Here is a 27598-nt window from a genome sequence, read left to right as displayed (position 1 = left end):
ATTGCTCGCCTGATAAATGTCTGCCCTCTGATCCCAGCTACAGGAGATGGAATAAAATGTAACCGGATTTGACAGGCAAAATTAATCTGCTGTGTTTGAGGCACGACAAAACAGCCTGGGGAGAAAAACATTACAGCAAATTATGCTTCCTTATCTCCCTATGCTAACAGTGCCAGGTCAGCTCGGAGCAGTGAACAAGCCTTTGAAAGGACAGCAGCCACCCAGCTCAAACATCAGCACTGCCCTGCTCTGACTCCAGGGCTGGGGAAGCTGCTGGGATGTCCCAGGTAATCTGCTTTCCCTTTTTGGTCTCCCTTCTGTGCTTAATTTGCAAGTTTGGGTCTTGCTCTGAGGTGTGGCCACCGCTGGCTGCTGCAGCCTGTGTGACTGCAGTGTGCCCTCTCTGCCAGGGCACTGGGCAGAGATAGCAGGGCCATGGGCAGGGAAAGGCTCTGCCATCCATTTTGCAGCATATTTCAGTGTTTTTGGGGCGCTCTCACACTGCAGATATACCCTCTGCAGACGCCCACATGCCTCAGCAGCTGCATAGCCATCACAGTTGTTGGGTTTTATTTTAATTTGCCAATGCAACATATGTTTATTCTCCTATTACCTTTTAGGTCAATTCAGTTCTTAGAGCTGGTTTAAAGCATCACTAAGCACACCTGTTAACTGGATGTTTTTATCTCAAGCACACTCCAGTTTGCTCTGAACTGAGCCCTATTTAAGAGCAGTGGATGGCCATGAGTCAGTCTGGGAAGATTGGCTTATCCCTTGCTGAGCCTGCTCCCAGCCTGTGGCCAAAGTTTCCTGCCTGCCTTGCTGCTTTCTTAGTGGCTTTTGGGGTGGTGTTTCGGGCTTTTTAGTGGTGTTTTGGGGACAGGCAATGTTGAGGTGTGGATGCACAGCACTGGGAAAGACACATCCAGAAGAGATTCCAGCATTCTGCCCAGGGGTGACCCAGCTCAGCACCACTACACTGGGCTCAAACAACAGGTGACTTTATATTGGTGGTTTCTAAAAAGGTGTCTGGATGCCCTATAATTTGTGTTTCAAACAGCCAGAGCAGTGTGAGTGAAGGAAAAACCCTTTTATCCCCTCTGCAAGAGGAAATGTTGCTCCAAGGTATTGCAACTCAATCCCTAATTTCATATAGAGCCACAGGGACTTTTCTGCCAGTGTGGTGACTCTGAGGCATCTTCAAAGTGATGGGGAAAGGAGATGGGAGTGATCTTTCTTTTCCTGTGTTCACCACCTGAATTGTAACTATCTAACCTGACCAGATGTTCTCCATTTCTCCCACGTCAAAGCTGCCTGCTCCTTCCCTGGAACATCCATCACACCGTGGGTCAGCTCTCCCTTGATTTGTAGGAGATGGTTGCCCAGTCTGCCTCCCCTTTAATCATTCCTCTGACAACAGCCACAGAGATGAAAAGCTGGGGGGATCTAAGTAATCCATTTCTAAGTGTAAAAAGCCTAAAAAAGTGAGGGGGAGAGTGGAAGAGAGCGAGTGTGTCTGCTGAGCAAACAGACTGATTACGTCAAGGGACAGGAAGAGCAGCTCCTGGAAATCAATAGGGATGAGGCTTTGAAAAGGTTGACTGACTGCACTGGATTAGCTATCGATTTTTGTCATTTTCACAGCCAGTGCCACGCTCTCCACCCGTTGAGGCCATTAAACTCCGAGGCATTAAACTTCTAATCCCCCACAAATAACAAGAAGACAATGGCAGGAAAGCTCAGGATCTAACGGGATGTCCAAGGGCTGGAGAGGGTGCGAGCACCTGGGGAGCAATGGTGGGAGCCTGGACACACAGAGTGGGAACAACACACCCAGAAGGTGTGTAAAGGATTCAGACCATGCTCCAAGGTCAGCTGCAAATCAGTGTTTATTGGCAAGAATTTCCACCTGGTTTCCAGTTAGCACCAGCAGCATGGGACACGTCATTTTTGCAGGATCTCTCTGAGCGTGGATTTTGTTAAAATAACCACGGAAAAGAATTTTGTTTGTTTTCAGTCTCCCCCAGGCAGGGATGTGCAGCACTGTGGGCCCCAGCAGCTCCAGGGCTGCAGGTACATTCAAACACCATCAGTTTGTATTCAGCACACCCAGCTGTAAAGAAAAACTGAACTTATGTAAATGTAGGGCTGTAAAAAAGGAGCCAAGTCCTGGCTATGCACCCTGAATGGAGACAAAACACAGGATTAATGGCAATGAACCTCTGAGATGGATGGGAAAGGTGGCTAAGGAGTGTCTAAAGAAATGGGCAGAAGATGCCTGGCTTTGTAGGAGTGCTGCAGGGCTGGGGAGCTATCCTCTTCCTATAGCACCTTTAATATAGAGTAGAGTAGGTTTGCCAGGTCATGTCAAAGAGCTGATCAATCCCAGCTCAATTTCAGAAAGTCTGCAAGTACCAGCTCTTGTGTGAACATGCTCATAGATGTGACTTAACAAATACCTTTTGTACAGCTGGCCTACATCTCACTGGAAATAGCTTATTTGCAAACCCTGGGGCCTGAAATACAGATCAATCCCACAAGGAAAGTCATCCACATCTCCCAGCTTTGCTCTGGATGTGGTGGGCAGAGGAGTGCAGCTCACTGTGGGAGCACCCAGCTCTTCTGCCACCCTCTGCTCCAGCTTCTCTCCCTCTGCAGGGCTGCTGGGGCTCAGTGCAGCTGGGGCTGAGGGGCAGGGTATGCCCAGAAGGAGAGAAAAGCCCTTGTGGATCTGCCATGTGTCCCTCGGTCCCTCACACAACACCCCCTCCTTTGCTGCAGCCCCACATCCTTCCTCAGAGCCCACATGGTGAAGAACACACCCCTCCAGCAGCCAGGCACCTGTCCCACATGCCCAGAGCTGGGTTTATTTATTAGAGAAACTGGGAGATCTGGATGGAGCCAGTGCTGCTGGCAGAGCTGGGTGCAGTGACAGCCGTGTCCCCAAACCTCCCACGTGCAGCTGTGGGAGCAAACATCATCTGTGAGCTGGTGGGGCAGCACTTCCAGCCCTTTCTGCCTTTCTTATAAATGTTCTGCTGAGGGAGAGCCCAGCTTCTCTCAGAATCTCAGTCGAAACATTGGCAGTGTTATTTTGCTCAGCTTTGGTATTTATTTTAAGGGCCTTTGTGGTTCTTGGAAACAAAGGGATTATTGTCAATATACAAACCAAATGGACTCTGCCAGATTTCATCCCTTTGGAAGCAGGGAGATAATGCTCCTGCAGTGTAATCAGCGCTGCCCACCCAAACAGGCAGCAAAGGCTGAGGATGTGCAAGGGAGCAGATAGAACTTCTCCATTCAGCATCCAGCGCTGTGCTCTCCCCTGGTGCTCTCCTTCGGCACCTGGCCAGCTGGCAGAAACAGGGCAAATTGAAATGTTCCTTCACATGCTCTTTTCAGAGTCTTCCTCCCTTTCTAAGTGCTGATACAAAGCTGCAGCCTGCACCTCCTGAAGGTTCCCACAAACACAGGAGAGGCAAAAGTGCTGAACAAAGCATTAGGGACAAACAGAAACAGCTCAATTTTTTCACTTACTTCAGTGCACCTGGAGTGCCTGCCCTGAAATCAATGAACCTGTTCAGAGCCAATACTGGAATAAATGATAAAAAGCTCTTTAAGGTGAATGTCTCCAAGGCTACTGAAGGGAAAATAAACCTGTTTGTAGTGTGCTTTTATTTTTTGCTTCTGATATTAACTAATGTTTATTTTAATCACAAAGATAAACAGTCAACAAATGAGCATTGTACATAGGAGCTAAACTAAGGTGGCCCCTTTTACAAACATTTTAACTTAAAAATAATGTAATTCTTCTCCTTAGGAGTGGGTGGAGAAGAGGTAATATGTAAAGCTTTATTAAATCCAAAGTGAACAACAGTTGTAGATTTTTTTTTTAAAAAAAAAATTGCTTAGACAATTAAAAGTTTCTGCTCAAAATTATTTTGTCAAAAGTGAAAGCAACAAATCCTTTAATTTCTCAGCTCCCATCAGCATCAACTCCCAGGGATTTAAGTGAAATGGGCTTTAGAGAGTCAGTACTATCCATGTTTATCTAGAAGGTGCCAGGTGTCTTTGACCCCATGGAGAGACTCGTGGTCACCTGGCTGCTTGTCCCTGCCACCCTCAAAGTAAGGGGAAGGTGCAGCCTGGTACTTGTTTCACAAGAGGCAGAGCACTTCTATTTTTTGTTTTATCTCTTTCCAGACAGTTGGCTCAGTTTAATGGACTGTCTTTCAGCCTGTGCATAATTCTTGTCCAAATTAAATTCTCTTAGAAGCCCAGCATAACACAGACCGTGTTGTCAGCTCATTACTTTTACATCCTTTCTTGTTCTGTTTATGTGAGCAGAGGTTTAATTAACTATAATCTACTGCGTAGGCAAGAGGGGAAAAAACCCACTCTACTCCAAGGTATGTATTTATACCCTATTATATTTTTTTAATATTTTTGGAGGGTGAGGAGAGTTAACCTTTTTGTCTACAAGTGAGGCTGGTTGCTTCATGTTTCTGTGCAAATGCTTGGGGAAGTCTAAGGCATCCCTGCTCGTCTGCCACCCTCATCAGCCTCTGCAGTGGACAGGGCTTAAACCTGAGAGACAAAGGGTGGCAGGGCAGGGGTGGCAGGGCAGGGGTGGCAGGGATGGCAGGGCAGGGATGGCAGGGCAGGGGTGGCAGGGATGGCAGGGCAGGGGTGGCAGGGATGGCAGGGGTGGCAGGGATGGCAGGGCAGGGGTGGCAGGGATGGCAGGGGTGGCAGGGATGGCAGGGCAGGGGTGGCAGGGATGGCAGGGGTGGCAGGGATGGCAGGGCAGGGGTGGCAGGGATGGCAGGGCAGGGGTGGCAGGGCAGGGGTGGCAGGGCAGGGGTGGCAGGGATGGCAGGGCAGGGGTGGCAGGGCAGGGGTGGCAGGGCAGGCACAGCCCCTGCTGGTCCCAAACATGGCCAGGGGCCACTGCAGTGGGACAAAGTGCTGCTGCTTCCTCTGCAGGGCTCGCTGGGAGGCAGCAGGAGCTGCTCTCACTCCTCTGTGCCTGCAGAAGACAGCTGAAGTGCCCAGCTGCTTTGTCCTGTGTACCCTGGATCTCTGCTCAGGATGTTTTCTGTGTCTCTGAGGCCGTTTGTCCTTGTCCACCGTGGCAAAACCCCCACAATTTCCAGCTAATAGGATGAGTTTTATAGAGACACTTCTTGGATCTCTCAAACCATGTGCTAAAAAGCTGCAGAAGTTTTCCTGGTGACAAGTTTATAAAACAGATGCTCTTGCCCAGAATATTTATAAAATTATCTATTTCATCCACAAATTTGGCTCGTACCTGAGAGCCTCGAGTGCCCAAACAATCCCACACACATTGGCAGAAGGAAATTCAGCAGAAGGTGTTAATTTTTGCACAAATCCAAGGATTAGGTGTCAGATTAAAGTGGGATTAGATAGGGGCTGCCACTTGTTACTTGAGCTAAATTTAGATCTCACCAGGCAGATTCCAATTCCCTCAGAAATTCACAGTTTCTATTCAGAAGATAACAGGAAGCTAAATTAGCATTGCTTATTATTAGTTTCAGAGATCAAATTAAGTAATTACACTAAATTTAGAGAATTTGTTCTTTTACCATTGTGCAGTGCTATTCCTATTTCATATGCAAACAAGGACTGGGATTTTAAAGGTTCAGTTGTCTGTTCCAGTGTGTCAGAGGTTCAAAGGAAAGCTATTCCTCATCCCAACTGTGCCCAACAAACACCAAAGTCATGGTTCTGCTGGCAGGGGTGGCCCTTTTGCATCCACACCAGCTCCAGCAAGGCTGGTGCTCTCCTGGGATAGCTGAAAAAAACCCTCTGAACAGGTTTTTACTGAAGCTATCTGATTTATAGATAAAGCTGTGCCATGTGTTTGGTCATGTTTGTTGTATTGGTTAAATGACAATCAGATTATCCAGCTAAGATCACAGTAATTTCACAAATAATTTATCTCCATTGCTAGGGTCAAAGCATCAGAGACATTACTCAAAATAATCTTAACATTCAGTCTCAGCCCATCTCACAAATAAATATACACAAATCAAATTAATCTGGTGGCTTCTGAGTCCAGGGCAAATCATCCTGCTCCCACATCCTTTACACTTAGCCAAGCTCTTGCCTGGTGAATCCCCCTTCGTGCCTGGTTTCTTTCTCCTCATCTCCCCATGGTTTCCAGAGCACTTCAGCTTACCAGTACTGGTGTGTGTGCACAAAGCTGGCTCTGAGAGCAAACAGAAGGCACCACCAGCACCATGCCCACAGCCACAGAGAGGGTTTGACCCAAAATGTACTTCATTATGGTTTTCCAAACAGGAAAAACTGGTTAGACATGACCTGGTAGGATGTGATTCCCCAACCTTTCAGGTGGTGAGAGGCTCTGCTGCACACAATCATCATGTTGGAGATGATTTAGCACAAGTCCAACAGTTGCCTGCTACAAGAGCCATGGACAAGGAAGAGTTTGTGCAAAAAATCTTTGGACAATGTCTGGTCTCTTGGAGTCTTTGGCTTGAAAGTTCTTTGGCTCCAGCCACAGATGTGGGGAGCTGCAGGAGATGTTTTGCACTCTCACCTTGAGCAATTTTCAACAGCTATCCTTTCCTCCCACCCACAAACTGCTCACCTTTTTCCTGTCAGCTCAACTTTATGCAGACTCTTCCCTTGCACGAGGGCAGAATGTGAGTCCCAAGCATCACATGTGAGTCCTAAACATTTAGAACTGAAAAATCTGGGGTTTCTCACACGTGGTGGATGGAGTTTCCTGTTCCCTGCCGTGGGCGGGTGACCCTTGAAGTGGACACTGCCACTGCACGTGCTCTCCCAGGGGATGCACACTTGGCTTTCCTTCCACGCTTTCCACTTGGAAATGTTCACCCTCCAAATGGCTGCAGGACTGAATATGTTGGTTCTCATATTTACAGAGCACTGCTGCACGCTCCAGTGAGCAGAACTCTCTCTCATGCCAATGAGCACCAGTGAGCTTGGAGCCAATCCTTTTTAATATCAGAGACTATTCATGCAGCTACTCCCTGGCATTCCTTTTGCTCTAATTACAGCTGTGCTTTCCCCTGCTTTTTCTTCATTAATGAATGAAGACACTCAAGACTTAATTCACAAAGGTATTTAGGCAACTGACTCCTGCTGAAATCCCTGGAGAATCTGAGCATTAGGCACAGCCCAGCTCCCCACTCACTCATGAAATAACACCAGGGACTTGCGAGGTGTTTGCTCCTGATTTACACCCAGCTTGGCTGAGTGAAGAAACAGAGTCTGTGTTTTGAGGGAGAGGAAGGATCACTCAGTGTTTGAAATCCTAACAGGGAGGTTGGTGATACAAATGCTGTTTCCCAGCTCTGCATCTAACATTGTGAATGACCTTGAATAAATCACATCGCTCCATCTCTGTTCGTTTCCACCCAGCATGTCTCTGCCTCACAGGTTTGGGAGGCTCTGCTTTCATGTTCACAGATAGTCTAGCTTAGGCTTTCCCAAGGGCACTGGATGTTTATGTCCCTTTTGGGACTCTCACTTTCTCAGTCTCTTTGAAAATGCCAACATTGGAGATTACTGCAAGGAAACAGCAATAGGATCTGGAGAAGGAAGGAAGAATCTGTCACTCAACTCGGTGTTCCCATCTTTAAAAACAGTAAAGAGGACAGCACAAAAAACCCATAGGAAATGTTAATTGCCTTATGTTTATACTGGAGGATCTGGAGTTTCCCTTCAAGGCTGCTCATTTGCCCACATCTGTTCTTAGCAGGGCTGGGGTCTCCCAGCGCTGAGTGACAGCTCTGAGCACGGGATGCATCAGCAGCTGTGGGTAGAACCTGTTGGCTGCTTACTGCTGTGTCTATTGCTTGTCTCAGGCAGCTTTTCAAGGGCAATATTTGCCAGTAATCAAGAGTTTTTCCATTAAAAGTCTGTGCTTTAACTGACAGTCCTGAGGAGTCAATCCTCCTCTGTACAGCACTGCTGTCCCACCATGGAGGGGAGAATTTCAGATATACTCTGGTTCATGGACCTGTTTATTGTTCCTGTCATGCCCTCGGTTGTGCTGTTGGGTTGTATTACACTACACATTCATTAAACCATATTGGGGTTTTATAGTTTTTGTTTCCTTCCCTTCATGATTCTGCCTTACAGCCATCAGAAATGGTCGATCTGGCCCCACTTTGCTGGACAAAACAGCTTCAAAATACTGAGGAAGCACTGCTAAACCCAAGCTCAGGCAGTTCTGCTCTCTGTGAGTCCAGGAGTCCATCAAAGAATTCTTCAGGAAGCAAATTTCAATAATTACCTCAGAAGTGCATCCATATTTCCTTTAGCTGGCAAAGATTTCCTTTCTTGTCTTTGTAAGGTCATAGTGTACTTGTGCTCCAGCCTCACAAAACACTTCATTCCATGATTAGTGGCACAAAAAGATGATTGCTTAGAAGTCAAAGAGGACCAAAGTGCAAGATCAGGGAGCAGCCAACCCCAAATTCTTGCAAAAGCCTGATGCAAATGTGCTCATCCCGTCTCAGCACAGCTGAGGAGGAGGAGGTGCTGCTCCTGGAGCTGCTCTGCTCCCCTCACCTCTGAGCAGGGGGCTGGCACAGACCTGCAGGAGGTGCTCACACTTGTTCTTGCAAGAACAAGCCATAAATTCCAACCCAATGAGGTTTCTGAGCAGTCACACAAGACAAGGAATGAATTACTGAACCCATTCATGCTTAGTGAGTTATTAAGTGTAAGGGCAAAGACTGCAAGTGCTCTCTACGCAGCAATGTCTGAGCTAATAAAGCATCACTCAGCCACTGCAGAACCTGACTGCAGAGCTGAATTGTTATTATGAAATGTATTTTTTTAATAGTCATATTTGTTGGTTAAGGGGAGGTGTTCAGAGGTTCTGTGCAGTACATTATCCTGAGCCTGCTCTGCTCTGCTCCCCTCGTCCCTGGCTGCTCTCACACACAGGGATGGGACCTCTGGGGGGGCTTTTAGGGGCTGTTGCCTCCTTCACAGAGAGGATCAGGAAGGGGAATAAAACAGCAAAGAGGAGGCTGCAAGCAAGGCTGATGGTAAGGAAACAACTCTGGTCTGAAAACAGGCTCAGTTTGACCTCTTCTTTCCTCTGCCTTCCTCCCCTTCTCCCCCATGTTTTTTGCAATTCAGGGGCAGCATTTCAAGAAGGCCCACAGATCCCTATAGCTATCCAGGCCACCACACAACTCACTCTCAGAAAATGCTGGTGAAGGCTTACACACAAAGCAAATACTCTCTGAAAGCACAGCAGTGGAAGGCCTGGCATCCAAAGCCACCCTGTCTTTCAGAACCTCTCCTCCTGGGGTTGTAATTCTCTTGTGAATGGCTGCACAAGCTCAGCCATGGAAAATTGTTGCTTCTTAAAAATATTCTAAATGAGTAGCAAAACCAAATACAGCTCATCTGAATACCCTGAAAACTTGCTGAGAATGCACAAAATATCATTGCTTAATTTTATTTTTCTTTAACACATTGGCCCCTTTTGCTGTGGCTTATGAAGCTCAACTCATACCCTGAGCAGTTTCCACCCTGCCTTCCCTACCTGCCTTCTTCCTAAAATTCAGGATTTATAACCTGTACCAGTTTAGAATTGCAGGGACATTTTATCAGAAGCACTAAGCAAAGGAAAAGCTGGAATATTCGCCCTCCATGCAAGGACTGTTCTTGCCCAGTGTTTCTAGTACGATCTCCATGGGGGCTCCAGATGCATAAATCTGGTTTCCAGAGCTAAAATTATCTCTCTCCATCTTTCTTCTCGGCTCCCTTCAGGCACTGGAAGGCCACAATTAGGTCATCCCAAAGCTTCTCTTCTCCTGGCTGAACAATCCCAATTCTCTCAGCCTTCCCACAAAACCCTTTGCATGAACCTCAACACATCTTAGATGGAGCATCAGAAGTAAATGGGAAATACCTTCACATGTTTTCCAAATTAATTATTGTGGGGTTTGTTGTTTAGTTTAGCAAACGTTATGGCCTTTTGATGCTTTTGGTGAACTGTTACACATCTCCACATATTTCTGTCAAGTCCTATTCCTGGCCAAGACAATTCTTTTTGCCTGATGCACTTACAGCAGAAAGCCTCATTCCATAATAGAATAATTACAATTCTAAGTATGATTTGATATTTCAAAACAAGGATTTTTAACTATATTTTGAACCTGCAGCTTGTAGGACTGTAATGTCCTGGCAAGATTTTCAGTATCTTTTTCCCCAGTGAGTTGAGCACAGTCCCATTCATTGCTGTTAGAGGAGCTTTGGTGTTTTCATGCTTATGCAAAAATTCAATGTTTGCAGTAAGAGTAAATTCATTAATTTTCCCCCAGCTTGGCAGCATCTATGTCATCCAGTAACCTTGTTTTATGGCCTGTATTAACTATTTCAGAAAAAAACAAAAGAAATTATATTTTACAGTTGTGGGCTCCCTCTAGGGTGACATTTCCTAACATGGCTGAGCACTGTTTTCAGGGCTGAGCACTGTTTTCAGTGGGGGTTAGTGTGTTAAACACCTTCAGGGATTTGGAGTCAAAATCTCAGATGTGAGGACATGCACAATGGAGCCATGAATTTTGACAGGGATAGCACTGAAATGCCTGTAGTGAATAAGGAAAAACAGAAGAGAAGCTCCTCAGGCAGAGCATAAATCTTGCTACACCCTATGAGATGCTGTGTATTCATCATTTTTATGATTACCCAAAAGTAACAAAAGAAATAAATAATGGCAGTATCACAGGAACACGGGGTCACAGAAGGTTAAGGTGGGAAGGGACCACAGGAATTGCCCAGCTCAACCTCATGCTCAAAGCAAGGTCTGCTGTAGGGCCTGGGCAGGTAATCCAGGACTTGTTCTCTTTGTTCTTGGAAATTCCCAGGGATGGAGACTGCCCAATCTCTCTTCTTTGACTGCCCTCCACCAGGCAATTTTTTTCCTTATATCCAGTGTGAGCAGCCATTGGAATTTATACTCCTTGTCTCTCTTGGTCTCCCCACCTTTTGCTGCTGTGACCTGAACCCCCTGAAACCTCCTCCTCTCCCAGTTAAACCAGCCCTGAGCACTGGGACCCTTTGTATGCACATGGACCCCATCAGTGTTATGCTGGAGAGGAGGGAAATGCCCCTGATGTTCTCAAAACCTTACCAGAAGCAGAATAAAAAAACTGTTGTTCTGGTCTTACATTATTTGAAACAATAAAAAAATTAGATTTAGCACAAAATAACCTCAGACAAAATATGGCAATTAATGTCAATTACTGTGGTTGGCACAGAAACTTGACTGAAACAAGTGGAAGTTACAGATAAATTCAAGGTGAACCACAAATGTGACTGGCACATTTTTTTCTCTCTAGCTGATTAGGGCTTTAACTCTTCTGGCTGACAACCAGTTATCGATAGAACTTAATCCATTTAATAATCCCATAATCACTTTAATCCAGTTGGCTCAAAGTATTTTGCAATTGGTTTCTCTAACTGATTAACAAGTGTCTTTTAGGCAGTAAATAAAAGCTATCTGTGCCCTGCACAGCAATGTTTAGCACAGGGCTGGTTCCTGCAGGGCCAGATGGAACGTGCAGCAAAACCTCTGTAATTTATAAATGCATAACCCCAGGGCACAAAGGGCTTTGGGGAGTCTTTGATTTCATTAGCAGGCACCAATATCTCTTAAACTTTCACAGAATATAATTGGGAGGAATTTGTCAAAGGACACCCCCTCCACCAAGTACCCTCAGATGTGCAGTGAGGGCATGACTGTGAGGGAGGAGTGAACTCAAGGTGCCTTGGAGGTCAAGGACAGGCAGGACATTGACTTTGCTCCTGATCTGCTTTACTGAGAGGTGCTGAAATGGTTGCCTGATACTTTCGTGGTAAATGTTTAAGAGTTTTGGTTTGGAGCTACACTCGGCTATTTGCAAGATTTGTTGTCAACTGTAAATTCCTCCCTGCCCCCTCTCCTCTCCCCCTCACTATTTCTGGAAATTCCATTTCAAACACAGCTAATGGCTCAGATGAAAAACAGAGGTGTTTTTAAATCATTCTAATTTTGTAGGGCATTTCACGTAGTGAAAAAAGAGGGAACACATAATGAGACATCTCAGGTTTATTGAGGCATCATTTCCCAGTGGAAAAGAGTTTAGATGAAATTATGCTGACCAGGTCTATAATCACATACTTTGTCAAATGCTTTGAAATCTATTAGCGAAAAAGAGCATTTTATACAAGATCAGTATTAATTATTATGATGATTATTTGGTTGCTTAGCTCCTGGACATTTTTGTGGTGCTCTTAACTCAGGATTTATTGTGTGGTGATTTATGAGCCTTAGGATCTGTTATAAATACTGTCTAGCCAGTGATTCCTGTACATCTGTACAACACTCAGAAGCTCAGATGTAGCACTACCAAGAGTTTGATTAATCACCCTTTGGCAGTTTGTGAGGCTGAACTTGTTAAAATTTTAAAGAAAGGGATTTCAGAGAGATTTTTTTGATTGGGGCCATCTCATCATAAACTTGCTGTAGACATCTGGCATGAGGGGCAGTACAAAGAGATCACTGGGCAGGTTGGATTTGCCAGCTGAGGTCTCCTGAGCCATCCCCTGGAGTGCCTGGGAAGAGCAGTCGGCTTGGGGTGCATTTCCTCACTTATCTGAGGTGTTTTCACTCAGCACAGAGATCTCTCAGCCATCCCATGCCAAGGGGAGCGTTTTTCTGCTGACACCTCTCTCAGTTGTCAGTCACAAGGAAATTAAACACGGGCAGAAGCTGTAGAGCCCACAGGAGCAGATTCAGGGATTGCCTCTGCCTCTTGGACTCAACTCCACTTACACGGGCTCTCTCAGGCCAGAACAAATAGAAAATAAAGAAGACAACACAGATCGATGGCTGACTTGTGTTTACAGCTGTAGGGAGCTTTTGGATTTCATTAAATTTCCAGCTGAAGTTTCGGCTCAGTCGAATTTAAGATGTGGGTGATTCACAACAGGATTTCATCTCTGGATGAGAAAAATGGATGGGAATTGGTCTCTGGAAATTGGACCCCAGCCCCCAGTGATCCTGGGCTCACTCTTCAAGGGAGGTGGAGTTCATCTTCAGTTTTGGAAGATCTTCATAAGCCGTGGAATTTGGCAGCAGCTGCTCTGGAGGCAGCATAAGAGAGTGTTCACACTAAAAAAACCCCACAAAATTGCTGAAATAAAACTTATTTCAGGCCAAACTGAAGTAGAATGCAGTTTGAAATTCTAGGTAAGTCTTTTGGCAGGGATGGGGAGAGAAAGGGTTAACAAAATAACCATTTTTATTTTTTTCTTTTATGAAAAACCAGAAAATAAAGACTGAATTGTAAAGGTTTCGGATCTGCTGAGAGCCCTTCAAGTTAAAAATGATGGCGTGTTTTTCCTTCCTCCATTATTGAAGCATTTTTAAACTTTGAAAAATCTGTGCCAGATTATTTTTAGGAGTCCAAGAGAAAAAAATATGCATTTTTAAAGAAATAATTTTTCAAAAATATGTTTCTATTTCTACATCAAAACTGTTTGCCAAACTAAAAGAAACAAAAAAGGATCATATAAATATCTTTCTCCTAGAGCTCCATTCTTCTACAATTTCTACTTTGGTAAATTAACCCAATTATTGCAAGGAGCCTTTGCCTATAAAGGGAGATTCAGTCCAACTTAACTTTGTGCTGTTACTTCTTTGCACCCATTGTTATTCATGGCAGATCAGAACAAAAGAGTTACAAGTTTATTTTCCCTTTTAATTCATTCCTGAGTGGGATTAAATGCCCTTCCCCACTGATGAAGAGATCTTCCACATCTCACTTCTCAGAGTGAAGATTTATCTATGGTTTGTATTAATTCCCTCAAATGAAAAGGGATGGATTTTCCTTTGTTCTGCTTGTAATGAACATTTTCTGTTTCTCCTTTGGGGGAATTATGGAGCAGAATTAATGGGGCTTTTAGGCCATAAAGCAGAGTACATCTTGGAAGTGGGTTACTTGCACCTTGGTTAGTACCACATATTATTTTATAGAAGTAATAAAGGGAGGAAAAACTCCAAGCCAATGTTCAGAGAACCTTCAGGCTATTGTTGAGACTTGTTTAAGGTGCTGTTTTACTGAAGATATTTGCAAAATAATGAAAAATAAAAAGAAACTGCATTATATATTACATAGTACAGGTGTGGAAAGGAAAGGGCTTTCTTTTAGTGGGGTTTATATAAAGAGTGGGAGGAAAGTTTGGCCAGAAAAGGGAAGGTTGAATATCTGAGGGTGAAGATGGGAGCAGCTAAGAGTGAAATGAACTGAAAAGCCACCTAAGCATTATTCATAGAAGTGAATCAGGGGCAAACCAATTGGCAACAGTCTGTTCTCAATAAGAAACAAAGGTATCACCTCTGAATTAGATTTGGAAAAGCATCCAGCCTCTCTAACACCCCATAAACCAGTCCTGGTCCAGATGAGGGTAAAGCAGGCTCACTGCCTGCTCTCCTGCTCCTAGAAACAAATCTTTACATTTGCCTTTCTCTTGGTCTGGGTAAGCAGCTGATATTTCCAGCTGAGTGTGGAATTCCAGTTTTTCTGGGGACTGCAGAAGTAGGCTTGATATTATAAATGAGTTCTAGGACTTCCAGATATTTGGAAATATCCTTAAGAAATACCAATGAGAGGGAGGTGAAGGAGCACAAAAGAAAGTCCTTGTTTGAGCTCCCAGTGAAGTTTGCTCTCAGCCCAATTAATTTTGTGTCAATGACGAGCTCTTACCCAGTCTTTTCCATTTCCCACTATTCCTGAGGATAGAAAGGGTGGGATCTGTGTGCTCTGGGTCCTGCACACCCACTGTGTCACCCCTGCTGTGGCTGTTACCTGCATGCCCAGGTGACACCAGCTTGTGCTGCCTCCTGTCAGGGGCTGGTGCTCTGAGCAGCCTGGGACAGCTGAGGATGTCCCTGCTCACCTCAGGGAGGCTGGGACTGGATGGCCTTTACAGGTCCCTTCTGTTCTCTTATTCCATCCCCAAACTATTCTGTTATTCTGTGGAGCACACCCTTCACTGCTTTAGCAGCTCTGACATGTCATTGTCCATGTGGCTGATTTTCCCCTCTGCACCGACAGTAGCTTTTATACAAAGATTATAAAGTGAGTTTTCCTAGTAAGAAGAATTATATTGTTTTGTATTTGGGTCACTTTTGTTTGATCCTTATTAATTCCTCTCTCCAGAAGCAGCGACATCCTGTCAAAGAAAGCTTGGAAGAATCTCACAGGCGTAACTTTCCAGAGAGTTTATATTTATTCTGCTTGCTGGCACTTATTAATGCCCAGAAACTACATTTGCATGAGGCAAGCACAAGGCAGCAACTCTTTGCCCATGCAATTACTGTGATTGTCTGCCCAAATCAAGTGGGTTTGTATGCAAATGGCCAGAGAGCAGCGGCTGGGCGCAGCGGCTTGAATTTTAATTTGCAGTGAAGAGTCGCATATGCAAACACAAATAAAAATGTCTTTGTGTATTAATATCTGACCAATCACCAAACTCCCTCCCAAAGAGTGTTTTTTTTTGGCTCATGGCAGTTAAAAACTCTTGGCTGGGCCACACGTAACCCCTGCAAGAGAATGGTGGCTCTTGCGAAAGCAGTGATTATTGTCAACACCCAGGCACTGTAATGCTTCCAGAGATGCTAGGAAGCCGATTCCCAATAATTAGCAATTAGCAGTAACTATTTTATGGAGCAGAAAAGAGTTGATTACAGTTGTTTTATCAGCTGGTATAATAATAGAAAATCTTGTTTCGGAGAGGGGAGAAAAAGGGACGATTTCAGAAAGTTGGGTCTCGCTTGCCAGCCGTCCATCACCAAAACAACAGCTTCAGGGAGCAGGAATTATTGATTTTGAGGGGATTAACTCTCAGCTACAGATAGTTCCGTTTCAGGGCATCATTTGTAAGCTGAGCTGTAGCCACACACCAGCTGGCACTGGGGGCCTGGTCCAAAACTCCCTCAAATGATTTGGACAGCAATTTCAGGGCCACTTTGGAGTTAATAAGTCCCCATCTTGAGAGGAATCTCAGATCTCAGAGCATCTGGCACCAGGGAAAAGCCCATTTACAGACAATTTCTTCCAAGATGGAAGAAAAGTGATTTCTGAAATGAGGAACAGGTTTTTCCCATGGAAGTGAGCTGTGAGGTTTGCAGCTGGCACACATCGATCCCTGCACAGCCCCCAGTGCTGTCTGAGCCAGCTCAGAAAGTGCAGACAGGTAAACAGTGTCTGCAGACACCAGACTCTCCCTTCTAATGCTCACCCAGTTAATTAATTTTTGCTCAATTTGATTTGACATTCAGATCTGTGATATGTTTATCCTCCTAATGGGCACTTCTCCATATTCTGGGCTTCCTCTGAAAGGTTTAACAAATGGCAGGCACTTTTTGGGGTGGGTAATGAGCCTTTAATTTTGTACTTATTTATTCATTAAGCTTCAGTAGTATCTGGAAAACAACATATTGAAAGGCTCTCTGTGTATTTAGTCTCTGTTCTTTAAAAATATACAAAATAAACCACTTGCAGCCACAGGTCTGTTATTGCCCTGGAGAAAGTTAGAGCTCAGATATCTCAGGGATTGCATTTGTTACATTGCAAGCAAGACATCTATCATTGTAATGAGCCACAGTGCCAGGAAAACCTCCCTGGCCCGCTCAGCCCCTGGGCTTGTTCTGCAGGGACCTCCAACAATTATGCCAAGCAGCAGTGGCTCTAAATGTCCTTGTGCAGACCTGAAATGAAACTCATTCCCCATTTCCAAGCAGTCCCTGGCCATTTGTGTTACCAGGATCTCATCCTACACGAGGAGGCTGGAGAAGGGGCTCTGCTCCCATTTGAATCCTGTGGATCACCCCAGAATATCAGTGCAGAAATGAATATGGTTATTGGTACCAGGGGGACTGGGGGATGGAAGAGACAGGGTGATTCAGCAGTGGAGATTGTGACAGAAAAAAAGATGGCAAATGAGAGAGACAATGACAGACACAGGAGAGAAAAGAGAGGAAGGACTGGGTAGAAAGAAATAAGGAAATAGAGGCCAGAGCCAGCCCTCCAAAGCACTTTGCTTTGGTGACCATCGAGACAGGACATTAGACAGGATAAGCCACTGTACAAATCTAGTTGGACAAGTCCTAAGAACTGCAGGCAGGCAGAAAAACTATCCCACAACTATAATTTTAGATGTGGTGATGTTAGCAAAAGCTGGCAGACAGCTGGCTACCAGGCAGAGGCATTCAGCAAGAAAGCTGACTGGGAAATTATATTTTTTCCCCACAGATAATTTGTCACAAATAATACTGAGCTGTTCCATCTCCTTGGAAAAACTTATCCTGTCCTACATATGGAGTGGACTTAAAGGACTCCATTTCATTTTATTAAACTGTTCTGCCCTGGGGCCTCCTGCTCCTCATTTGTCTGGGTTAGGAGTCCAGGGGCTTGGAGCAGGGACACCAGAGGTGACAGGCTGAACAAAGCCACCAACAGCAGCTCCCACCTCACCCTGCTGCTGCTGAAGAGTTGAGGATTACTGTGCTTTAACATTGTCCCACGCTGCCTGTGAGGATGGCTCACATATTGTTCATGACACCGGAATGGTTGGGCGCCCTTCCAGGGGAACCCCACGGCAGGGACAGGAACAAGATCACTCTGAAAGTCACTCCCAAGCCCTACCACTCCATAATTCTATGATTCTACGAAATCCAAAGAGGAGCTGAGTCCCCTGGAGACACGTGTAGGTTCCAAACAGACCCTTTAAGCTTTGCAATCCTATGTTCTGCACCTGGCAAAAGCAAACAGAGGCTCCACCCGCCCACCTCCAGCCTCCTTTCATTTACTCATTTCAAAGCAGCTTCATTATCCCACTTTTACTAGTCCTTTCCCCACTCAGTGGAGTGTGTTCCTCCCTAGTTCTTTCAGTTCTGTTGTGTTTCTAATGCTCTGTGTGTGTGTGTGTGTGCAGGTGTGACCCAAAGGGTGCCGTGCTCTCTGCTCCGTGCCCACCCTGCTGTGCCCAACAGCCCTTGGGGAGCTCTCAGATAATCAGTGTTATACACTTGGAGCCTTAACCCTCTCATTTTACCTGCTGGGAGGCTCAGGCATGGCTGGCAGTAATTGGAGGGAACACAGTGTTGTGATTGCTAATTGTTCTGGGTAATGTTGTGCTTTACCTTTGGAAGTGCATCCATGGGTAGGTTTAAATCCTGATTTCGGAGTTGTGGCTCACAGGGTCTGTGACCATTCAGGATTTCACTCCCTGTGCAGCATTTCCAAAGCAGAGCTGGATTTGTTGGCTATTTTTGCTATTTTTAGCTGCCAGACAGCCTCTGTAGCCTTTTTACTTTGGAGTACTTATGATCCACTGTGTGCTTGGAGACTACCCATGTGCCTCTTGAGACTTGGAAAAGACTGAAAAATAATGTCTAAAATTTTGTGGGAGAAGCTGGAGGATCTCTGAAATTTCAGAACCCAGCACTGAGGAGTCTGTGGCCCTGAGCTTTTCCAGTGCCTGCAGCCATCACAGAACATCAGCTAAAGCTTTCCTCAGGTGCTGGTGGACCACAGTGATCCATGACCCTGGATGGTTTTTAGTGCTGTCCTTTCCACCTCTGTAGCACCTTCCCTGTGCTCCTCACTGCTCTCCTGCTCTTTGAATCCAGCTGGGGAGAGCACTGCCTGACACCATTTGCTCATCAATAAGAGATCCCTTTTTAGTTCAAAAGCCTGATTGTTTACCACAGCATTTCACAATTCCCCTCATAATTTGCCTAGAAATTAGGCTGTGCATGCATAGCAGGAAGCCAAAAGCATCTGCCCTGCTGTTATCACGAGAGCCCACCCCCATGGCAGATAAGAGCTCCAGCAGGAAATAAATCCAGATTTATTGAGAAGACTGCACAGGGAGAGGACTCAAGGCAAAGTCCCCCAGAAAGGAGAGGGTCTGATGGTCCTTTTGGCCAAGCAGATGAGCACCTCACTTGTGCCCTGAGTTTATTTTGCTTTCCCAGCCTTTGGGCAAGATGCAGCAGGCTGTGCACACAGAGAAAGGGGACCTGTCTGTCTGCAGCCTGACTGTGAGCCTCAGTACCCACCCCAGCTGGCCAGGTAATGGGTGTGTGACCAGGTAATGGGTGTCTGACCAGGTAATTGTGACCAGGTAACTGGTTTCTGATCAGGTAATTGGTTTCTGACCATTTCCCTGGCTCCTTCCTGCAGCCTGGGTCTCTGCAAAGGTTCTGTGAGGCTGGCAGCAGTGGGTGGACCAAGGTAAGGACACCAGGAGGTTTTCCTGCTGGCTTTTGCTCACATAAGAAAACAAGCAGGAGTTTCCTTGCCCCACTTTATCTCCAAACCATCTTGCACCATCAGTAGCACCACGGGAAACCTCCTTCAAACGCTGTGTTGAGCTCTTTGATGTGTATCTCCCTGCTGCCTCTGTGCTGCTTTTCCCCACACCTGGAGAGCTCCTTCAGTCCTTGCCCAGGCACTCAGGTTCCTCCTTCACTTCCCAGGGACACCTCTGGGGCTGCATGCTTTGACTTCTAATCAAGCACAGCACGTGTCTGTGTGCTGGTGGCAGCTCCTCCAGCCTTGGCAGCCTCTTTCTATGCAGATACTCCATTCCTCCAGGATCCTCTGGCTGGAAAATCCTGCTCCAGTCTCCTTGCTCAGCCCAACACAGGGCACAACCTTCCAGTGCAGCAGATCCCTTCCCCTGGGAGCACCACAGCACCACGTGAGCTGCCTTGGGAAGCACATCTGTGCTCAGCCAGTGTGCCACAAAATAATGGAGAGGGGAGAAAAGATGCAATCTGAATATTATGCCTGTATTTTCCATTATTACTGTATCACTGTGTCAAAATTGAAAGCAGTGTAAGATTTCTCAAGAGGAGCCATCCATAATGCATTGCAGAGCTCTGTGTAGGTGTTTTATTAAATGTATTTTATTCAAACCAGTATATACAACACTAACATTATTGAAAGAAATTGAAGGCCCAGTCTTCTCTCCTTAAAATATTCATTATTCATGTTATGGTCCTTTAACAAAAACTAAAGCCAAATACATATTCAATTTATATTTTCCCCATTCATACTTACATGCTATTCATCTCTAGTGTCCAATGGAGATGAAATGTCTTCTTATTATTCCTGTATTAGCTTCTGACAGTTCAATTTCTTTGAGTGCTGTGCTCGAGACAACGCTTAACAAATATCCATATAGGTAATTGCTCTGGTCCAAATTTCTTGCCAAATCTTTGCGATCTGATGTAGATCAGAGGCAGTGGAATGTTGTCACATTCTGATTCAGCCCTGGCAGCTGCCTCTGTGAGGCCTTTCCTTCTGATAAATATTATTAGAATAACTTTCAACACATGCAGTTTTCATTCCTTCCAAATCAGACCTTGCCAATGTATCGTGCCAGAAACGCTCTGCAGCCTTGTTTCTGTCTTGGTTTTGCATTCACAGAAATTATGAGAGCATCCAGTGGGAATAAATTGGTGTTTCTTTTCAGGTGACTTCCTGGAAGAGAGATCATCTCACCAGTTCCTATAACTTACCAGCACTCTAAACACATAAGGAGTGCTGTTCAGAATATGTTGTAAAATGACTTCATCCCCCAACAGTTCAAGGCTGTCCTTCACAGTGTGCTTTTCCTGATGAGATTTAAGGGACTCATTTGACAAATTCCCTGCTGGAAATCTGTTTCTTGCTTTACTTTCTTTTTGCCTCCCAAGCGTATTTCAGCCCAAACTTCTTCAGAGGGTATTTCTGTTAAGAGCAGCAGTTTGAGGTGCTTGGAAAGAGTGGGAGTCTTCTGGGTGAAGCACTTTGTGTTCAGACAGCCAAAACTGCCTTTCCCCAGGTCACAATCTGAGAAAACAAAGAAATTCAACAGAAAAAGAAAGGAAATTTCAGAGCTTTAGGGCAGAGAAACTGAGGCAGGGAAAGATTAAGGGCCATGGTTCTCAACTTGTATTTAGAATTCTAAACTACCTAATTATTTCTTTTAGAAGTATCGAAATTATTTCTTTTTTAATGGTAAGTAAATTATTTTCAGGGTCTAGGACTCCAGTGGGCCATTTTTCTTGGGAGGCTTCTAGGAGAGGTGCAGTGTCACAGCTAGTTCTCAGTTTTAATCACAGGCTCATTAGCCCTGCTGCAGACTGCTGTAATTTTGCTTTGTCCCCTTCAGTGGGATTTTGTGTTCCAGAAGATTTTGCCTGTGATGAGTTACTATTGATTTTTCCAGGGTGCGATTAATCTTGCGAGCACTTTTAAAATAAATAAAAAAAAAATTCCTCTGGATTACAAACATGTGTCTGTGCCTTTGTAGCACTGAAATCCAAGCTGAAAATGCTCTGTCTCCCACCCAGCCCCTCTCCCTCCCCTTCCCCTTTACTAGGTGTACCTACATCTATCAAATAAACACTGCAAACCCTCTGGCAGCAAGGATCTCCAAAGGGACAGGAAGGCCAAGAGAGACAGAAAGACAAAAAAAAGAGATAGAAAGATAAAAGGAGACACTCCTGGACTGTCCTGGCTCCTGCTGGCCCAGCCCTGGGTGCTGCACAGGAGTGGTGAAACACTGACAGTGCCTCCAGTGCTAATGGCACCTGATAGGCAGCTGCAGGAGATGAAGGAAACCACTTTTTTCCACTGGGAACAGCACTTAGAGAGGTGTAGCACTTACCCCAGTGTCTGGAAAAAGCAGCTAATGCATGTCCCAGAGCATCAGGGAGGAAGAGACTGCTTTTGGAGGGGCCCCCAATGCTCTTGTCTATGCTAAACTTTATTTGCTCACAAGTCCAAAGCCAGGATCCTGCTTTCTTTCAGTCTTTCCTGATTTCTTTCAGTCTAAAGGTGAGTAGCAGAAATGTCTGTCTTGAATTGCAATGCAAATATTCAATTTACACATGAAAACCTGGCCTGCTGAGCAAAGCCTTAATGGATCTGGGCTGAGACCAAGTGTCCATTGCATTCACAAACCAAAATAATCCCTGTGCAACAACAGTGAGTTTCCTTTTGTGGTCTTCTTTCCCCAGAAATGATTTAGGGGCTTCTCTAGTCCCCTCTAAGAAGCAGCAATGCCATTGTGGCTCCCAGTTGCTGTCAAGCTCTGTTGTCACTTGAGTGGTGCTGGGCATTAACAAACATTGAATTGCATCTGTTACAGCTGGAGGGAAAAAATGCTGGGTTTTTAATAGAAAAAATAATATTATGTGAATATAATGTATTCTATCCATTTTTTTCAACTACTAAAAATGAGTAGGATGCAGAAAACTGAGTGGAAGTTTTGTCTTTAGTTGTTGTTATTTTCCCAGAAATTCTATGGAATTTTTAACACCCCTCGGGAAAGTCTGCTCAGAGCTGCAGTAAGGGCTCATTTGTACAAGTCCAAATGTATCTTCTAAATCTGCCTGTCTGAAAGGAAGTAAAGCTTTAAAAAATAATTAAGATTTCCTACAAGTGCCTCATTCACAATAGAATTTTATAATATAGTTACATTAAGAGGAAATTAATGCCTCTCATTTGAGGCTATTACCACAAATGAATTAAATGAGCAGATACCTTTTGGAGACTGGCTTTAAAATCCGGATTTCACTCCCAAATGGAGCAGTTCCAAAATGCTGTGTTAGTGCCATGGCACATGAGCAAGGTGTGCAGTACCCAGGCTCTGGTGGCCAGGGCAGGAAGACACCACATTTAATGAGTGTGTGCTGGTACAGCCTACACCTCATTACCAGCAGCTCTTGGCAGGGTGAAACCAGCGACTTTATGGCACAATAAACCAAATGAAAAGATGTTGGTTTTGAAATAACAAACCTGGAGTAGTCCCAAAAGCTCCCAACCTGACCCTACTGGAATCAAGGGAAGATGAGCACTGAGCAGATGTCCTGGCTGGGCTGTGCACGACTGGATCCGTCGCTCTCTTGGCTCTATTTCTTCTCCCCTAAGCTGTTCTGAAAAGCAGGTGGATAAATAGTGCATTGAATCAGCTACACCTGATTGTCTTGGCTAAATATATTTACTGAATCACACAACTGGAGTAGTGTTGGTAGCTGAGCTGTTATGAATTACTCTGTATTTAATGAGAATGTTTTGCTTTTCCTCTGAGGATCCCAAAGCTCTATTGTTAGGGAACTTTTTCAAGTTAAATATCAAGCCTGCTTCTCAGCAAGCCAAAATCCTGTCCAGAGAAAGGTAATGGCTGCTCTCAGCTCACCCCTGGAGGGATCTGAAAACACCTAGATATGGCACTTGGGGACATGGTTTAGTGGTGTTCTTGGCAGTGCAGGGAAATGGTTGGACTGGATGTTCTCGAAGCCCTTTTCCAACCTAAATGATTCTGTGCTTCAAACACAAGCAAACCCTGTTATTTCTTTCCTGTTTTCTAGAGGCTGCTCCAAGCAGCACAGCACTTCTGGGGAGCAAGGAGGCCAAAGCTGGAACTCAATTTGCACAGAGCACTGGAGTTTGTAAGAGTAGCTCAGTTGTTTTGCATTGAATTCTTTCAGCTTAAAAATTAATACCCAGAGTAAATACCTCCTTACGCACTTCTCCTTTGTGTGCAACCCATCAACTTCAGGATTTATAACCTTTTTAACAATTAATATCCAATCTCCTTGCAGTAGCTTCTCATTATAGTCGCCTTTTGTCTTCATACCTGAAGGTTTTTTTAAATACCATTTGCTGGGTGTTCTATTTCCTGAAATCAGGTGGGTTTCCTGATAAAAGACATTAAGCCTGAATCTTGTCACTAATCCTGCAAGGTGATCACTGTATTTCAGCCCCGTGCTTTGATATTCCTGTTAATGTACAAAAGAGATGTTAATTCCTTAGCTGTATCTGCTCAGCACACAGAGGAAGGGTTTTCAAGCAAAGGCCAAATAAATAAGTAAAATACAGGTTGACATGGAGACCGGTTTATTAGCTGCTCAGTAAGTGCATCTGTAAATAAATATGTCTCTTGTGTTCTCTCAATATTTGCGGCAAGATGATGCAGGGAAGGACACAGAGCCTTCAGCCCTGTGAGGCTTGACTGCTGCACAGACATAAAATAGAATAAAATAAATACATAGCTGTTGCTTCTCACTTCAAGGATAAACTGTGTGAAAAGGTACATAAGGACCTGCAATCAGCTGCTTAATCAGATTTAAATAATAAAATAAAAAACCCCACAAACATCCAGACAACCTACTTGTGTGTAACTGATATGCTTGATTGCTGAGAATTATGGGCAGTAATCATATTTTCATTTCCATTAGATTTTTCTCTTCCACAGTTTTTATAACTCAAGTGATTCGTCTAGCAGATGAATATACAGACACAGACAAATACTTCACATGGCTTTTTGGAGCTCTCTGTGTTTAATTTGTCACACAACAAGTCCATCTCCACTAATTTTCCAAGAGCTGAAGTTGTTATTACCAGCACAAAGACATAAAGAATGCCAAGGCCATGGAGCTGACAGGGAAGGAAAAGCCAGGAATGGGAAGAGGTGGGTAGGGAACAGCAGTGTCTGCATCACCTGCTGAAGGAGTGGGAGAGGAAATAAAAAGGAAGAACCATTCTGAAGGAGAGGGATCATGCTTTTCATAGCTGGGAAAATAGGAAGGCTCTGGCATAAAGGAGAAAATGACAGCAGACAAAGGCCTTGCTCAGGAGTCCAGCTGGGCAGGGGACACAAAGGTGCCTTGACTGCCAAGACTTGGGGGTCACATCAGATGTCACTGGAAAGATCAATTCCCCAGACTGGCAACAAAACCCCTGCTTCTGCCCAGGACCTTCAAAGCTGAAGCCAATGATGGTCCCTTACACCTCAAAGAGGGGGGAGCTCGACAAGTGGAAACAAACAGTCACAATGCTTTCATTCTCTTTTGTGTGAAAAATTCCTAGAGCATTATTAATTTCTGATGATACTTGCAATCAGCAGAACTCATTCATTTTTTAAGTTTCACTTAGTTGCCGTGAATGGATCTGTTTCTCAGCTGGGTGGCTGCATTCATTTTGCAATAATGGTATTTGTTTGACATCTGAGAAATTAACAATGCAAATGCCTCTGTGTCTTCGTAGCACATTTAAAATAAAATATCTTCTCACGCTGAATTGATGGCATGACTGTAAAAAGGGCTCCATAACAGTCAAAACATTTTTCAAAACCCATTATAATGTGAAGCACTTGCATGTGATGGGATTGTGTCTGGGAGCCAGGCTCTACCCACACTGCCCAGATAAAGGGAAGGCTGGGAATCATTGTGTGACTCTGGAATGGTTTTATCCCTGCTCCTAGGGCAGGCTGCACTGGGGGATCCAAGCCCATGGAGTCCTTTGAGAATCTTGCATTTTTCCTCCTCATGATTCAGATTCTTGCTAATGCAAGAGGTGTTCTGACATTAAAAATGTGGTGGGGTTTACCCTTGTGTTTAACAAATACAAGTCTAGAAATGTTTAACAAACACTAGAAGTGGGAAAGAGAAGAAGAATATAAAGTAAATTGCAGGCATTGTTTCCACAAAAAAAATCTAATTATTTTTAATCCAATGTAAGTTTTGTTTTATTTTGGTGGTGGAGGCTGAATGTGGTCTGTTAGCAAAGAGAATTAATAATTCATTACATTCCTGCCCTGGCTGACAGGAAGACACAATTCCTACTGCACATCTTTCTGTTGACCTCCTGTTCCTATCACCCATTTATGCCTGATCATTTTTGTATTTTCTTTAGTTCATAACCAGAAGGAAAGCCCTTTCTTTACAAGCCATTGATAAATTGTCATTTACAGGAGGCAATAACTTCCTTTAAAATTTGCATAATGTTTTTACTGGTCATTTAGGGCTGCTGCATATTATATTAAACCTTAAATAGCACAGTTTTATTATGCATTACGCCTCAAATAGCATTAGAAACCCACCAGCCTCACTGGAATATTTTCTATTTCCTGAAATTTAATTGTGTTGCAAGCTAAGGCAGCTCATAAAGCTTCAATAAGTCTCATTACTAAATTGGGATGTTGTGCTGGCAGTTTCAGATCACTTACAGTCAATCAAATGGACACATGGTACTGCCAGCAGGCCTGAGAGGGCCGAGGCCATGGGAAAGGGCTTCAAAGACAGACTGAGGAGCAGCCAGGCTTGGAGAGTGGTTTAAAGCCTGGCTTTAGCTCTTCCCTCTGCCTCATAAGGTCTGGCACTGGGGCCAGCACATTTCTCCCTTTGTATATGTGAATATATAACGAGCACGCAGCCGGCAGAGACACCACACGTTTTCCCCAGGAGGTTCCCTTGGGGCAGAGGCACAAACCCATCTGTAGGATGGAGCTAAAGCTGGCACAAGACAGCTCTTGTCAGGGGGAGTAGGGGGAAGGAGGGCTTTGGGAAATCGCTTCTCCTTCCCTGGGAACATGGGTCACTGGGGCCAGTAAATCAAGCGAGGCCACCACGGGCTGCTGATGGCACCCAGGATCTACTCCAGGAGCCATTAAGTCAATTGAAAGTCTCTCATGGATATCAGATGGCTTTGAGTTAGAGCCCAAGGTCAGGTTTAGCTTAAGTTCACCTGGCAGTGTGATTTGTACTCATGGAAGTAACTGGCCTCAATAACAAGTGCTGAACTGTCATGGCCCAGCTCACTGCTTAAATTAACTTGCTCAGCTGGACTTTCAAATAAAGCTGTTTTAAGAATGCAGTGTAGCATAGAAAGCAATTTGTTTCCTTAAGATTTAGTACCAAATGCCTACCTTGATTTGGATTCTAGAGAAGTAAAGTGGGTAATTTGAAACTTAACGTATTTCTCCTCCCTAAGATCAGATCCCATTAAAACAAGGTGCAAAGTGCTACTAATTTGTCAATCATTCCTCGAGTAATTTTATTCCTCCGAGTAAATTGCCTGGGAGAGCATTTCCTTTTTCCTTCATCCCCTTTCACTGCACAGTTTATTTGCCTGGATCCCTGCTCAGGCAGGAAAGCAGCACCCCACGCCCACCTTCCCTCATCTCCCCTCGCTCCAGCTGCTGCCTCCAGATGACATCTTTCTCTTGCCAGCTGCAAAATAGCTGTGTAAGACGGGGTGAGGAGAATAGGACAACTCAATCAGCCTTTTATCCAAAAGATAAACTCTTTGTATCCACAGCTAGAATAGCCATGGCAGGGGAAGGAGTGGGAGTATCTAAATACCTCTAAGAGAAAATGGTTCTGCTGATGTTCCCCAAAAAAGTACCAGAAATGGCACAAGGCAGCTTTTCCTTGAGGGGTTTCCACCTCATGTCTGTAGCAAACAACACTCAGGTGGGTTTCTGATTTAGAGCTATCAGAAGTGTCCACAAACCCAAAGCAAAACACATCAGTTCTTGGAGTTTGTCCAAAAATGCTTACATTTACCTCAGTGTCATGGAGCAGGTTAGAAAGGTTCATAAAACCTGAGCCGAAGTTTCAGGGCTGCATTCCATGGAAGCTGTTCAGAGGGATACAGACAGTTATCTGCTCACCTCAAAACCAGTTTGTGTCAAACTAAACACTGGATGAAGCTCAGGGTCATGTCAAGCTACT

The 27598-nt window shown here is 44.7% G+C and overlaps 1 long non-coding RNA gene across 1 annotated transcript in view; it reads left to right on the top strand.

The window, feature by feature from the left end:
• Nucleotides 1–4252: 4252 nt before the first annotated feature.
• The window catches only part of LOC147650190 (uncharacterized), a 35680-nt gene continuing 12334 nt past the window's right edge, over nucleotides 4253–27598 (top strand). Inside the window, exon 1 of the long non-coding RNA XR_015277014.1 lies at nucleotides 4253–4409. This is a non-coding gene — a long non-coding RNA (uncharacterized LOC147650190). The remainder of the gene's footprint in view (nucleotides 4410–27598) is intronic.

Source organism: Cyanistes caeruleus, chromosome 16 (assembly GCF_971803275.1).
Source record: "Cyanistes caeruleus chromosome 16, bCyaCae1.hap1.1, whole genome shotgun sequence".
In the NCBI taxonomy this organism is placed as follows: domain Eukaryota; kingdom Metazoa; phylum Chordata; class Aves; order Passeriformes; family Paridae; genus Cyanistes; species Cyanistes caeruleus.
Note: the sequence above shows the minus strand (reverse complement) of the source record. Positions and strands in the feature narration are given on the sequence as shown.